Source organism: Sceloporus occidentalis, unplaced genomic scaffold (genome assembly GCF_023333645.1).
Source record: "Sceloporus occidentalis isolate IW3139 unplaced genomic scaffold, rSceOcc1.0.p SCAF_102, whole genome shotgun sequence".
NCBI lineage: Eukaryota > Metazoa > Chordata > Lepidosauria > Squamata > Phrynosomatidae > Sceloporus > Sceloporus occidentalis.
In genome coordinates this window covers 3,315,480-3,332,032 of record NW_028317082.1, presented here as the reverse complement: position 1 = coordinate 3,332,032, position 16,553 = coordinate 3,315,480, and the positions used below count along the sequence as shown (strand labels likewise).

General features: G+C 37.5%; 3 non-coding genes across 3 annotated transcripts; 2 read left to right on the top strand and 1 right to left on the bottom strand.

Annotated features, from left to right (window-relative positions):
• The first annotated feature begins 5,637 nt into the window (after positions 1–5,637).
• Positions 5,638–5,748, top strand: TRNAL-CAA (transfer RNA leucine (anticodon CAA)). Its single transcript has 2 exons — positions 5,638–5,675; positions 5,703–5,748. It is a non-coding gene; the product is annotated as a tRNA-Leu (tRNA).
• Positions 5,749–6,530: 782 nt separating this feature from the next.
• On the bottom strand, positions 6,531–6,603 carry TRNAR-UCG (transfer RNA arginine (anticodon UCG)). Its single transcript has one exon. It is a non-coding gene; the product is annotated as a tRNA-Arg (tRNA).
• A 9,252-nt stretch (positions 6,604–15,855) lies between these two features.
• Positions 15,856–15,965, top strand: TRNAL-CAA (transfer RNA leucine (anticodon CAA)). The gene is made up of 2 exons: positions 15,856–15,893; positions 15,920–15,965. It is a non-coding gene; the product is annotated as a tRNA-Leu (tRNA).
• The last annotated feature ends 588 nt before the right edge of the window (positions 15,966–16,553 follow it).

The following is a 16,553-nucleotide window of genomic DNA, read 5'->3' as shown; positions in this document are numbered from 1 at the left end:
ATTACAGACAAGTATAATCCTTCTTCCTTCCTGTAATAAAATATATTCGGGGCCAAATACAAACTTCAAATAATTGGAACACATATAAATGTATGTGCGTCAAAAATAGGCAGAGTCACTTAGATGCAAACAAAGGTAAAACATTTAATACGAACAAAAATAGACGAAGAATATAAAAAGTAGCTAACAAAAATACGAAACAAGTCTTACAAAAACTTGGAGAGGAATTTAGTTCATGACATCTGTCCTATGCATTCCTGAGGATGGAGGGAGGGAGTGTTGGGACGTGAAGAGTCCGTGGATGGCAAGTACATCTTCTCTCGACCTCTCTTCCCATGCCTCTCCATGTCTTACAAAAGCCTAGCTTATATGTGCCTTGGATAGTGATGTCAGTCTATTGGTCTTCACCTAATTGGGTAAACATGCTCACTAAGATCTTTACACGTCGAAATCCTATTTTAGGTAGTCACTGTACGTATATTGTAATGCCCTTTTAGAGTTACAACTATACCATGCATTAGCAAGTTACTATCCTATCTATAGAACGCCTGTTCAGCAAATCCTTCATTCCATATCTTAAGGTCAAGGAAACCTTGAAGCCTATCATTGAAACATATTAATATATCTTAATAATCATTTATTTATGAACAATGATTACATATCTTTGACTATTGCCTATACCAATAATTATATATGGTCCATTTCATATTACTAGGGTTAAAAGAGATGTTAAATGTGTTAGAATCTTTTACAATTCCCCCTGATGATAGGATAATATCCTTATCATATCTTTTCAAATATACACATTTACTCACCATTCGTATCACATTCGTATCACATTTATACTACAATCACATCATACTTTAACTGGGACCATATGATAATCATTAGCATGAGACACCCTTTTCTCTACATTTGTTATGGAATGAGAGGATTGTGCTCTTTTTATCATTTCCCTTAATATTCCATCTCCCTTATCTACTTCATACTTAACTTGTTTATATATCTTACCTATTCTACACATAAGAAAACTTTGATAAACAATACATAATAAAACAAGTATAGCTATAATAACAATTGGATTTAACAATATATTACCAGCTGCGGATTTTACCGAAGATTGTGACCACATATTTACTGATTTTTTAAAATTTGACCACCAATTAACTCCAGACTTATCATTCCATTGATGTTGAATTTGTTCTAATTCACCTTGTTTATGTTGGAAAACAATTTCTGCATCTTTCAATTGTTGCTTTAACATGGCCAATAATCCCTTATCTTTCTTTATTTCCTCTGTCCATGTTTTCCAAGGAAAATGGTCTATCTGTGTCAGATTAAATTGCTGAGGTAGTGTTTTTAAACGCTCTGTGCCTATAGTGGAGACATTAAACTTTTTCCCATCTATCTCCAACTTTTTCAAATCACCTTCTATGCAATTTAATCCTCTGTGAAGAGTTTCATTATGCATACAATTTGAAAAGAATGCTCTGACCAATGACTCCTCCTTCATTACTTGAAAACAAACTTTCCCTATCTTTACTTGAGTCATTAATTCATGCATAGATGTAACACTTTCAATCCTGGCCTCACATGATGAATGATTGTGAAAACAAGAATGATAGACAACCTTTTCTTGCCCTGGAAGACATATTACTTTAGAAACAAAATGAAGACAAGCTGAAACATCTAATTGTTCCAGATTTTCCCCATCAAATACAAAATCTGTATACCTTAAATTATAATGAATCAATTGTGTGTCACTGACTGGAATTCCTAAAACTGTTACTGGTACCACTACTTGTTCAACTCCTGCCACTGGGATTAAAGATGTCCCTATACAAAAATCCTGATCACAACCCATCCATTTATTAATCCACAAATCAATATGACCCAGACCAAAACTATATTTGTCAGGTAAGCTTTTCAACAAACCCAAAGGTATAATACCACTCTGTAAAGCCTGTGCAATCATCTTTAGATTAGTGGAATATTCTATCTGTATTTCCAGGCATGCCCTTGACACTTGATTCTCCTCTTGACTCTCTATTAAGTCTAAAGTGGCATCCTGTAAGTGAGATACAGACGACCCAATCACAGTAGCAGAACTTAGAACCATTTTTTCCAATAACTGATTTAACCCTTTTTGTACTTTTGCTCCCTGACTTCCAACATAACTCACGGATCCCAAATCGGATTTAAGAGTATTTATATCCATAGTATTAAGTAAGCTTCCTACCGAACCAACACCCCCCAAGATTCCCTCAATAATACCTCGTCTACTTCTTGCCATTCTCAATGGATTTTGTCCAAACCATTGAGCAAGACCTTTTTCCATGTTAGTAAGGTGTGACAAACATTGAGGAAACCAAGTGGATATTTTCCAATCAGTCATGTTAAAAGTCCAAACTAGGGTTACAAACGATCCATTCCTCAACAATGGCTTAGATTGAAAGTAATTAACCTGAAAAGGATTGGATGGTTTGAGTCTAGTACCAGTACACAAATTGTCTTCAGGGGACCAAACACTGACATTTGCTCTGTCACAGTGTTTGTAATCTCCTTTCAGTAATACACAACATTCATATATCCCAGAGTCTTTACGAGTTGGACTATCTAATCTAAGCATAAAATGTATACCATTCCAATGTACATCCCCCATTTGACCCTTATGAAGTATACGAGTTGGATTATTTGTAAAACTTCCTAAAGATGTTTTCCCTTTTGACCAAACGAGTGATGCTTCCTGGGGTAATAGTAACCTTGTCCCACATTGTAGTTCTATAGGTTTCAATTCCTCTTGGCTTTTCACACTATGGGGATTAACTCTAACTTCAGGTGCTATAGAATTAGTTACCGTAAACACAAAAGATACTTTGACCATAGCTATTTCTCTTTCCACCTGAAAGTTCCAAACCCTAGTCCAATCATCATCCCCTGCTGATATAGAAAGCAGTGAAGGATCCAAGATTTTACCATAAGACTGAGTTTTATGCCAAATCTCTGTCTTTGATCTCCCCATTTTCCCTGATGTTAACATTTCATTGGTAACATCACCTGTCCATTGTGCATGTTCTTCTCCCTTAATTGTTATAAACCACCACATGGACTCAGTAGGATGACATTCCCAAACACCTGTCTGATTATTATGGGTATAATTCCCCTGTGACTGTGTGAATTTGGCTTTTGGTCCTACTGTTGCATGAACCGTGATCTCTGAGGTATGCTCAAAAAATATAGTCAAACAAGGTTGATCTCTGGAGCCATAACCGAATCTAATTTGTCCAACAATGTCTCTTGATGTATCAATGTCTGATGTCAGGAGTCGATCCACTCGAACTTCTCTTATCTTATGCAATAACAATATCTTCTGTGGTAAATCCTTTGTCTGATCATCAATTTCAATTGGCTTTTGGTACTGTTCAAACAACACAGCTATCAAAAAACTATGCTATCTTGATGTCACGATTCTTGTATTGCTGTTTCTCTGGAGGTTCTCCTTTCAATAGTTAACTGCTTTGTTTCTCCATTTTCTTGCAGAACTGTGTTCCTGCAAGAACAGAATTTAGTTAGAAACATATAATTTACACTGGTCAACATGTACCCACAGCTTCTGCTGCCTACGGGTATTTTTCACAGTCTTTTCTGTTTTTGAACAAGGATCTTGACCCATTGTGTCGATTATTTCAAACGGTCCTTCTCAATTGCTTTCCCAAGGTCCCGCCTTCCTAAAAGTCTTAATCATTACTAATGCTCCTCTCACAAATTTAGAAGAGTGAGGCGGTACCATACGCTGCATTCTAGATGCTGCATGGGGAAGAATTGTTTTTAAATTCTCCTGAAGTACCTGTAACCACTTAGTTCTTGCAATGGCATCTTTCTGTGGAGTAGACAAAAATGGTTCATAAGGAAAGATCAATGGCATTTTCCTTCCTGTCATTAATTCAAAAGGTGTATACTGGGTAGTTGAGGAGCTCGTTCCCCTAATACTCGTCAATACTAGAGGTACTGCATCAACCCAACTATTTCCTTTATCAAGTAACATTTTTGCAATTCTAGACTTAATCGTTCTGTTCATTCTTTCTACAATACCTGCGGACTGAGGATGGTATGGGACATGGAATTGTTGACGTACCCCCAGGATTGCGCAAACAGCCTGCATGACTTTGCCAGTAAAATGGCTCCTTCTGTCAGAAGCAATCATCCTTGGGATTCCCCAAGTACAACATGATTCCTTAATGCTTTTGCCGTAGACAAAGCATCATCATTCCTGACAGGCTACAATTCTACCCACTTATAAAATACATTTACCACAACCAATGCATACCTGAGACCTTGGTTACCTGAAGTAGGAGACCTATGTAGTCAATCTGCAGTATAGACCACGAACCATCTGCAGGTGCAATTCTTAGAAGTGGAGACTTTTGTCCTTTAGGCCTGGGGTTTACTTGAGCACAAATGACAAATTACTTCACATGCCACAATATGCTTTTTATGACCACTGTCCTTCCTCTGACTGATGTTAATTAAGAACACGCAGACAAACATAGGACACAGAAACGACTAATGCATTTGAAACATCTATGTACGAAGGATTATGCGTGAGTCAGATAGGTGGTTTCATGACGTTTTCTGTCTACGTATCGAGGCTCTTTGGCGCAGTGGATAGCGTATTGGACTTCTAGCACTTGACAAGGCATTCAAAGGTTGTGGGTTCGAGTCCCGCCAGTGTTGTTATTTTTCCAGTGGTTGACTGCATTTGATGTTCTTGTTTAGTTGTAAGTTGCAATATCCACAAATTGTCTCTGAAAAATTTCTGTAATACTATTGACAGATCTTAATCTGACAGATTTTAATTGAAGCATTAAATTGTATTTCCAAATATCCACAATTTGTCTGTGAGAAATTATGGTAATCTGAAACAATAGAACTATCTAACACAAGTGTGGAAAGCAGTTTAGCGCTCCGTTTGTAAGATTAAAGTTTTGATGCGAAAATAATGCCAATATTCAAAGGTTGTGTGTTCGAGTCCCACTAGAGTGGTGTTTTTTTTCCAGTGGTTGACTGCATTTGATGTGCTTGTTTAGTTTTAGGTTGCAATATCCACAAATTGTCTCTGAAAAATGTCTGTAATACAATTGACAGATTTTACTCTAGTGTGAAATGTGTTTCAGTAGTGGGCCCTGTGGCACATTATACAAAGGATGATCACATAGATTTCTTTGGGCAAAAAGATTAGGAAATGTACAACAGAAAATCAAGGGTGCCCTGTGACTCTTATGGAGCCACTTGGAGCCAAAGTCTTCATAACAATAGTTGGAGAAAGAATTAAAGTTTGCTTTTAAGTGTTTGAAACAGTACATCGCAATCAACTTTGATTTCATTAAAGGTGGTGGCAACGCACAATACGTAGAAGAACCCTGCATGCCCAGGGGGCGATAAGTTTGGTGGACATATGGCACATCAAAAAACACATGTGAAATCTTAGCCTTCACATGCAGGATCTCAAGTCTGCTTACCCTGTGACTCTAATGAAGCCACTTTAAACCAATGCAGTGGCAAAAGGTCCCCTAAGAGCTAGTCCCTTGCCTTGAAACTATGTAAAAAAAATATCTTCTTTCGTAGCAGCAGTAGCTTGTCAGGATGGCCGAGTGGTCTAAGGCGCCAGACTCAAGTAATGCTATCTTCTCTCTGTGAGGGTCTTCTGGTCTCCATGTGGAGGCGTGGGTTCAAATCCCACTTCTGACAGTCATCTCTTTTTGTGCTTTGAGCTTCGTTTAATTCAACAATTTTTTGAGAAAGAATCCAAGATTGAATTTAAGCGTTTAAAGAGTACATTGCAGAAGACATTGATTTCATAACATAAGACAGCAATGTACAATCTCTAGACTCAAAAGAACAGTAACCTGGGGATCTAAATCACCAGCAACCTCAAGACAACTCAAATCCGCAATCTTCCAATCCAAAGTCAGACACCTTACCCATTAAGCAACGAGGTCTGGACGGAACGCGAGAGTCTTATTCCGCACTTTGGAGACAAGACATACCGAAAGAGGTGAAAATAACGAACCAGGTGTAGATACTTTCCAATAGCTGTCACATAGATTTCTTGGGGGAAAGAGATTAGGAAGTGTACAACAGAAAATCAAGGGTGCCTGTGACTCTTATGGAGCCGCTTTGAGCCAAAGTCTTCATAACAATAGTTGGAAAAAGAATTCATGTTTGCTGAAAGTTTTTGAAAGAGTAAATTGCAGACAACTTTGATTGAATCAAATCTCGCAACAACGCACTATCCGTAGAGGTACCGTGTAGGCCAAGATGGGGTTACATTCGGTGATCATATGGCACATTGAAAAAAAACATTTGAAATCTTAGTTTTGACATGTCTGCCTTTCATACCAAGAGGGACTAAAGATCTTGGGTGACACGTAACATGGAAAGAAACTATTGAAATCTTGGTTTCCACTTGCCTGACCTCCATTGATATGGAAGAACTTTAAAGAACAACAGAACCAAAGCTCCAGCAACTCCGACCACGAAGGGACTCGAACCCTCAATCTTCTGATCCGAAGTCAGACGCCTTATCCATTAGGCCACGCGGTCTGCATGTAAAGTTTGCGAAAAAATGTGTGGATACGTTTCTCATAGAGAAACATAACTATATTTCCTTTACTTCACATGCCACAATATGCTTTTTATGACCACTGTCCTTCCTCTGACTGATGTTAGACAAAACATTAAAATACATATGGTACATAACAACATAGAAACATATACATAGACATTCATATATGAATATTTGTTGTATTCCCTTAAAGCTCATAGCATTAAAAAATAATAATTTTAAGTATTCAAACGCTCAGTGTTTCTTTGGGAGGAGAGGGAGATTATAAATTATCAAGGCCAAAATCGTTCTAAAACAAAGGCCGTTGGAGCAGTGCTGTGGTTGTATTACTGCACAGGGAATTTTTAATCTATTATTTGAAACCTTTTCTGCCAAATGCACTCATACCTCTCTCTTGAGTTAGCTTCTTTCAGAAAAAAATATTTTTCTACATTACTTTGTAAATTTATTTGCAATTTAATCTCTTGCCAATGTGGCAAATCCTGTTTTCTCCAATATCTAGCAATACAGATTTTAAACGCCAAAAGTATATTAACCCATAAGGTCTGCTCATTACTATTAATATCTATAAACTCTAAATGAAACAAAAATCTTTGAGGGGAGAGTTCCAAATATGACCCAAACAATTCCAAATAAAGCTCAGATATTTTTATCTTAAGCTGAGTTAGTTTTTGACAATCCCACCAAATATGTTTATGCGATCCTAATTCGAGATGGCATCGCCAGCACCTGTCTCCATTCTTTGGTTGAAATTTAACTATACGTGTAGGGACCATATACCATCTATATATAATCTTAAAAAAGAGTTCTTGAAGATTTATACAGTGAGTTGCTTTTTTAGTAAATTGCCATGTTTTATACCAAGAATCTAAGGGAATAGAAATTTCCAATTCTTTCTCCCATTGTTTGTGTGCCTTAGACTTATCAAGAGTCTTATTATCTTTAAAAAATTTCAAAATCTTAGACAGTGTTCCCTTAGAAATACACGAAGTAATAAATTTCAACCAAGGGTTATATTCAGGTGGTGGGTTTGATATTAAGAAATGTTTTAATCTGATATATTTAAAGATTTCTCTTGACGGTAATATATATCTATCAGTCATAAGAGAGAAAGAGGCCAGATTTCCCTCTAAATAAAGGTCCCCTATCTGCTCTATTCCTGAGATTTTCCAATTGTCCAGTACAAGATCAGGTATGTAAAATGATAGAACATCCAGGGGACAATTTTTTGTAAATGGAATCCCTTTTGCAAACCTTTTTTTGATTCTATAGAAAGAGGATAATATGTCTGCAATTATTAAGCTCGGAAATTTTTTCTTCTGAAATTGGGATTGAGGTAGCCAGAACAACAAGAAAGGGTCGAGATTTTTAAGATTATATTTCTCTATATTATACCAACCCAAAGAGCTTTTCTCTTTTATAGAGCCCCAGGCCATCATAAAAGCTACTTGAGAGGCTTCATATAGTTCCTTTATATCAGGATAACCTAAACCCCCAGATTCAATAGGTCTTTTAAGAAGCTCCGAGGGTAATCTTATTATTTTAGCTGCCCAAACAAATTGAGATAGTAAGTTTTCCCATTTTAAGATAACATCTTTCGAAACATAAAAAGGTATTAATCGAAAAAGATATAAAATTTTGGGAATTATGTAAGCTTTAAGAATATTAATACGACCCATCCAAGAGAATTCAAGTTTCATCCAATTTGCTAGAGAAGATTTTATTTCTAGAAAAAGTTTCTTATGATTTATATTGGCGATATCTTCTAGTATAGGTCCGATTATAATCCCCAAATAATCAATTTGATGTGTCTGATCATTATTTTGAATATGCCCATGAGCTATAGATATCTGAGACTCAGAGAGATAAAATGGAATCATCTGAGTCTTTGATAAATTAAGTTTGTAATTAGAATAGTATCCAAATTTTTCTATTCCTTTTAAAAAAGCAGGGATAGATAATAAGGGTGCAGATAATGTTAATAAAACATTGTCTGCATATAAGGTAATACTATATTCATGTTTATCAATATTTATACCATGAATATTAGAAGAGTTTCTAATATAGGCAGCTAAAGGCTCAATTGTTAGAGCATATAACAGGGGAGCTAACGGGCAGCCCTGCCTTGTACCATTATAAATGTGAAACATATCTGAGTCTAAAAAAGGGCCTCTAATCTTTGCGACCGGAGATGTATATAAGGCCATAGTTAGGTCATGAAAAAGACCTGTTAAACCAAATGCTTGAAGTGTTTCAGCTAAGAACTTCCAATTGACCCTATCAAATGCCTTTTGGGCATCTAAAGCTACTATAACTGAAGAGATTTTATATCTATGTATATATTCAATGATATTGAAGATTTTGCGCGTATTTTCTTCTCCCGCCCTACCAGGAATGAATCCTGCCTGATCTGGATGTATCAAATCTCGTATTATTCGAGCCAATCTAGAGGCCAGGATCTTAGAATATATCTTCACATCTAAATTGATGAGAGATATTGGCCTGTAGTTAGCAACCAGTGAAGGATCCTTCCCTGGTTTCGGAATTGGCGATATACTCGCCTCCAACATCTCTTTTGGAAAACTTCTTCCAGTAGAAATAGAATTAAAAGATTTTGTTAGGATGGGAGAAATTACTGAGTTCAAGATTGGAAAAAATATAGCTGAAAAGCCATCAGGGCCTGGAGCTTTCCCTTTTTTCAAATTAAGAATTGCAATAGTAGTCTCTTGAGTTGTTAGTGGTTGATTTAATTGTATTAATTTTTCTGCAGAAAGTTTTGGAAGATGCAAGGTCTCTAAAAATTGAGCTATATCAGTAGTAGCAATCTTAGGTTCGGGTAAATTATATAAGGTTTCATAATATTGTTTAAAGGCATTGCCTATCTGTGTTGGTGATATACAAGTTGTTCCATTGTGTATAATTTTTTTTATTCTAGATGATTCAATTTGTGCCTTCAATCTTTTAGTAAGATTTTTCCCTACTCTATTATTTCCATAATGCCAACTAGATTTCAATCTTTGCATTATTGTTTCAGTTTTAATTTTAAGTTTAATGATTATCGATTCTTTAATAGTCTCTAACTGCTTCGAGAAATCTCTGGATGGATATTGTTTATTTAGTCTCTCAAGTTTTGCCAACTCAATATACAGATCGGCAAGTTCTTTACCTCTCTGTTTTTTAATCCAAGCACCCTTTTTTATTAAGTGTCCCCTAAGAACACATTTTAGGGTGCACCACAAATTTAGATCTGAGGTCTCATTATTATCATTATGCTCCAAAAAAGATGTTGTTTGTTTTATCAGATCTATCTTATCGGATTCTGTTTTTAAAAGAGATTCGTTGAGTCTCCAACGAGTTCTTGTTCTATATTGAGGGTTATCCTTGATAGAAATAAATACTGGGGCATGGTCAGACCATGAGATATTTCCAATTAGAGAGGTAGTAGAGATTTCCAAAGAGTGACCAGGCATTAAGAAATAATCAATGCGTGAATATGATTGGTGTACATTCGAGAAGAAAGAGTAGTCTCTTTCCTCAGGATGTTGCACCCTCCACACATCATAAAGGCCATGTTTAAATAGAGAATCGGAAAATGCTTTGGCCCTAGTTTTTAAACACGCATCTGATTTACGGTTCTTCAAAGTCTTAGTATCTTTTTCAATATCGATTATGCAATTCAGGTCGCCTGCTATAATCAATGAGCCTTTAGAGATTTTTTCTATTGTTTCCATAGCTGAATTGAGAAATCTTGTCGATCCTTCTGATGGGGCATATAGGCTAACCATGGTATAGGTAACATCATTTATATTACAGACAAGTATAATCCTTCTTCCTTCCTTATCAGCTTCATGATGTATATACTCAAATTTATTTTTAATTGATATCAATATGGCTACTCCCCGCTTCAGAAGATACATAAATATGTCGGTATCTATGATATTTCCAAGCAGATTTTTCTATTATTTGATTCCAGTGTGTCTCTTGAATAAATGCAATATCTATCCCCTCTTTGATTAATGTGTCATACAAATAAGATCTCTTATATGGAGAATTTAAACCCTGTGCATTAATTGTCATCAATTTAAGGGACATGGAATATTTGTTTTCCCCTCCTCCACCAGCACTGCTCCCTATCCCTCAATCTCCAACTAGAAAACACCTGACAACAACATTCATAAACAAAAAAAACAATCAAACCCAACACACTATGCAGGAAAAACATTATTTCCGCCATTAGTGTGAAGAAATTCCTTGAACCAGCAAGGAATGAGGACGTGTTTTAAGGCCAACGAAGGTAAGGAGCACAATCATCTCTTATTTCCATAAAAATAGTATAAACTATATCTATCTATCCAAATATCATATTTAATGAAATTACGCAAAGCAAAAAAAAAATAATAATTTATAATAATGTGATAATCTACATCTTTTATATTGTTATTAACCATTTATATTATTTCAAGTCAATACATTGCCATCTCAGTAATATATCATTTCCAACCAGTACATACCAACTCAATAACCAGACCAAGATTATAACACAAAATATATCATTTCCAACCAGTACCATGATAGTATAGCCAATCATGATATTTCCCATTTGAGATGGTATTTTAGGTGATAGCTTGTGATAATATCTTATATCTTATATCATTAATCCTGAAAAAAAAAAAAAAAAAAAGGAGGGGAAATAATATACATATATATATATAAATATACCCATATTAGTATATGATCATAGGTTTTTGTCAATATATGTATCAGAAAGGAAATTTATATTAATAGCTATAATAGAAGTCTCCTTCTTCTCAAGTGATTTATTCTAATAAATCTATTACTATTCACCCATATATATAATGTGTCATGAGTATATATTAGTGTCTTTTAAATTTTCCTATCCTAATATCTCAATTCTAACTTTGTAAAGATATCTTATCTAAAGATTAACAATACTTATATATCTCTGTGAGTCTCTGTGAGTCCCATAATTTTATCTAATATTTTTAAGAGAAAAACAAAAAACAAAAAAAGAATTTGTGATAATCTATATTCTAAGTAATCTATTATATATTTTATATTGTTATCAACCATTTATATCATTTATATCGTATCCAACCAATACGTTGCCAGCTTAGTGACTGGACTAAAATTATAACACATAACACATCATTTCCAACCAGTACATTGCCAACTCAATGAATAAACCAATCATAATATTTCCCAATTAGAATAGTATTTTAGGTAATAATATGGTAATATCTTATACTTTATATCATAAAAAAAAAACAACAAAAAAACAAAAACAAATGTAAAGATTCCATTTCAGTAAATTGTCCTTTGCTTGTGTAGGATCATTGCAAATATAGATTTTCCCTTGATAATTAATTCGCAATTTTGTGGGGAAACCCCAGGAATAAATAATATTATTTTGCCGTAAACAGGTAGTTGTCACAGTCACGTCCTCGGGTCCTGTTAGCCGCGGGCGGGGGTCTGCTCGCAGATCACGGGGACCCGATACTTCTCCCTCCGGACCCGTGGTCGTCGAGCGGACTACCGCTCGCGGCGCACGGGCATCCGAGGGACGTACACGTTCTCTCCGTGCCGGCGGCGAACAGACCGACCACCGACATGGGAGAAGGAGGGTCGGATCCGGGAACTCCTCGACGAGCAGATCTAAGGCTGCCCGTCTATGCAGGAGTTCCCAGAGGGGTTCCCTTACCTGCTGCCCGGCCGCCGGTCCGTCCACTAGGGACGCAGCTACTCCTTCTGGCTGGTGCCGTGGACGTGATGGACGTCTGGAGGCGTGGCCTTGACTCTGCTCAGGGCGGGATCTTCTGTTTGGCGCCAGATTTAAAAACCTTGCTGTCCTTTCTCAGGCACCCTGTTGTGGTCTTTGCCTGTGACTCTGAGTTTGCTGCTGATCTTTGTTTTTGGACCCTTGCCTGCTTGACCACCCTTTTGCCTTTGTGATTTTGTACCTCTGCTTACCTGCTCCTGTGTACCGACCCGGCTTGTCTGCTAACCTGCTCCTGTGTACCGACCCAGCTTGTCTGCTAACCTGCTCCCGTGTACTGACCCGGCTTGTCTGCTAACCTGCTCCTGTGTACCGACCCGGCTTGTCTGCTAACCTGCTCCTGTGTACCGACCCGGCTTGTCTGCTAACCTGCTCCTGTGTACCGACCCGGCTTGTCTGACACCCTCACCTGTACCTGTTTGCCATACTCAGTACTTACCTGCTACCTGTGTTCACGGAGAGTGTCTCACTGTTGGGATCATCTAAGTCCTGGATTACCACTGTTGGGGCTTCTCCCTATTCAGCAGTTTTCTGGGCAGAATAACTCCTGCGGTGAGTTCCTCTAGTGATACACGAGCGACAGTAGTAATATCAAAATATTTTTTTCTGTGTATTCTGGTTGCACGTGAAAGATCGAGATATGTAGTTAGGGATGCAAATTTTGCAATTTTAGTAGGGTTCCTTCTCATTTCTTTAACTAGATCTTCTTTGATTCTGGAGTTGGCAAAACAGATAATAACATCTCTAGGTGTATTTGTTTGTGTCCAATTAGGAGGCAGCGGAAGTCTATGGGCTCTTTCAATTAATATCGGACCGTATTTTGGACAGTCTATATATGTTGAAAGTAGTTCCATCAAGTACGGTTCCAGTTCGATCACATCTTCAGATATCCCACGAATTTTAAGATTTTGTCTGCGTGACCTGTCTTCTAGGTCTGCAAGTTTAAGATCTTGTCTTGTTAAATCTGCTTTTAATACTTCATTTTGAGATTGAAGCTGTTTGATTTTCAAATGTAGCATAGTAATTTCTTTTGATTGAGCAGCTAAAGTGACCTTCATATGGGTCATTTCTTCCTTATATTCTTTAAGATTATGGTCCAAATCAGCTTTAATTTTAATATATAAAGAATCTAGTGCCATCATCAAATTGGTCTTTGTAATATAATCTGGCAGGTTGGTTATACTAATCTCACTTAGTCGATCTGGAGACGATTTAGATGATAAGACAGAAGTATCCGTTTGACTTTTAGGAGAGTAGTAGGCACTAATTGGAGGAGGTTTCTTTGTTTTCACAGACATTTTAGATTTTTCCTCTTTATCACCCTTGCCAGTTTTGTCACCTTTTGGAGGCATTATCGTTGCCCGCTTTTATCTATAGAGAAGAGACCTTTAAAAATCTTTACGCCTTTAAACCAGAATCTATTTAAGGCGAATTAGTGCAAATTATATGCAAATCCATACACATCAGATTTCAAAAAATGAAAGGTATAATCTTCAATAGCAATATAGGATGTTATTTCCAAAAAAAAAAAAAAGGGAGTATTTATATATATATATATTTATACATATATACACAGTTCGTATGTTTCATGTATTTCTTGTTGGTTTAATTCAAGTTTTAGTAATTTCATTTAGAGATATCAAGAGTGTAATAGCCAGTAGCCAGGAAACTCACGGTTACCGCTTCCGACTTTATTGGAGCTTTATTGGCACTCTGCCACGCTTAGTATCCGCGTCCAGCTAATTCAGGTTTTAGTAATTTCATTTAGAGATATCAAGAGTGTAATAGCCAGTAGCCAGGAAACTCACGGTTACCGCTTCCAACTTTATTGGAGCTTTATTGGCACTCTGCCACGCTTAGCATCCGCGTCCAGCTTCTAACACTCACGCCGCAATTGGTTGCCAAAACGTAGGAAACAAAAAAAACCAAAAACAACAGATGAAGCACCGCCGTCAGGAAACCGTCAGGAACCCAAAAAACAAAGGTTCGTCATCCGGAGTCCAGGCAATCCCCACCGCTCCACATCCAAAACTCAGCACTCTGTCTCCATTCCACCCCCCATCAAGGAGGAGAAGAAAAGGCACCGTCGTCTGAAGCCGTCCCGAGCTCAGGGCTCAGCACTGGTCACTGCGTGCGGTCGGTGCTTAATGCTCGGTGCTCGGTGCTCGGCGTTTAACATTCGGAGGTCGGCGGTCGGCGGTCAGCGGTCAGCGGTCGGCGTTTGGGATTACGGTACTTCCGCGCTAGCCATGCTGCCCCTTCACCATCCGCCGGCCCATCAGCACGCCTCAAACGTACGTAGTTACGTGACTACGTCATCACTCTTATCCTGACTGATGTTAAATAAGAACACGCAGACAAACATAGGACACAGAAACGACTAATGCATTTGAAACATCTATGTACGAAGGACTATGCGTGAGTCAGATAGGTGGTTTCATGACGTTTTCTGCTTCCATATCTAGGCTCTGTGGCGCAATGGAGAGTGCATTAGACTTCTAGCACTAAACAAGGCATTCAAAGGTTGTGGGTTCGAATCCCACCACAGTTGTGGTTTTTCCAGTGGTTGACTGCATTTGATGTTCTTGTTTAGTTATAAGTTGCAATATCCACAAATTGTCTCAGAAAAATTTCTGTAATACTATTGACAGATCTTAATCTGACAGATTTTAATTGAAAGATTAAATTGTATTTCCAAATATCCACAATTTGTCTGTGAGAAATTATGGTAATCTGAAACAATAGAACGATCTAACACAAGTGTGGAAAGCAGTTTAGCGCTCCGTTTGTAAGATTAAAGTTTTGATGCGAAAATAATGCCAATATTCAAAGGTTGTGGGTTCAAGTCCCACTAGAGTCGTGTTTTTTTCCAGTGGTTGACTGCATTTGATGTGCTTGTTTAGTTTTTAGGTTACAATATCCACAAATTGTCTCTGAAAAATGTCTGTAATACAATTGACAGATTTTACTCTAGTGTGAAATGTGTTTCAGTAGTGGGCCCTGTGGCACATTATACAAAGGATGATCACATAGATTTCTTTCGGCAAAAAGATAAGGAAATGTACAACAGAAAATCAAGGGTGCCCTGTGACTCTTATGGAGCCACTTGGAGCCAAAGTCTTCATAACAATAGTTGGAGAAAAAATTAAAGTTTGCTTTTAAGTGTTTGAAACAGTACATCGCAATCAACTTTGATTTCATTAAAGGTGTTGGCAACGTACAATACGTAGAAGAACCCTGCATGCCCAGAGGGCGATAAGTTTGGTGGTCATATGGCACATCAAAAAACACATGTGAAATCTTAGCCTTCACATGCAGGATCTCAAGTCTGCTTACCCTGTGACTCTAATGAAGCCACTTTAAACCAATGCAATGGCAAAAGGTTGCCTTGAAACCATGTAAAAAAAAAAATCTTCTTTTGTAGCAGCTGTAGCTTGTCAGGATGGCCGAGTGGTCTAAGGTGCCAGACTCAAGAATGCTATATTCTCTCTGTGAGGGTCTTCTGGTCTCCATGTGGAGGTGTGGGTTCAAATCCCACTTCTGACAGTCGTCTTTTTTTGTGCATTGAGCTTTGTTTTTTTTGTGCATTGAACTTCAGGTGATGGCGTCCTGCGATCTGCCTCCCCGGTATGCCTGACGATCTTGCTGCGAACTCTCAGCGTGTGGCTAGCGTACGGTTTCTTCCCCCGGCTTCCTTGGAAGTTCTTCGGTTGCAGCAACCCCGGGAGAACATCCTGAGGTGTGGCAGCTACCGATTGATGCTCCATATTGAAGGACTCGGCTATGTTGCCGTTATGCTGGAAGCTGGAATGAGACCGAGAGAAATCTAATATTTGGCGGGGAAACGCGCTACAGATTTTTGATCCTGAGGAGCTGTGGCAGGTGTCCGAGTGGGATCTTCAGAGTTCCTGGAAATCGTCAAAAGTACTTTCTATTTATTTATTTATTTATTTATTTTTGGATCAAGATTGGAATTATTTTTTGGAACCTGTCTATATTACAATCATGATGGTGGAGGACATTCTAATTTGGTAACAGATCTAGGGATATTTCCATTGAAAAAAGAAAAGGAAAAGGGAAAAAATGTATGTTTATACTAATATATTGAAAGTACTATAATCATGTTGGAAACAG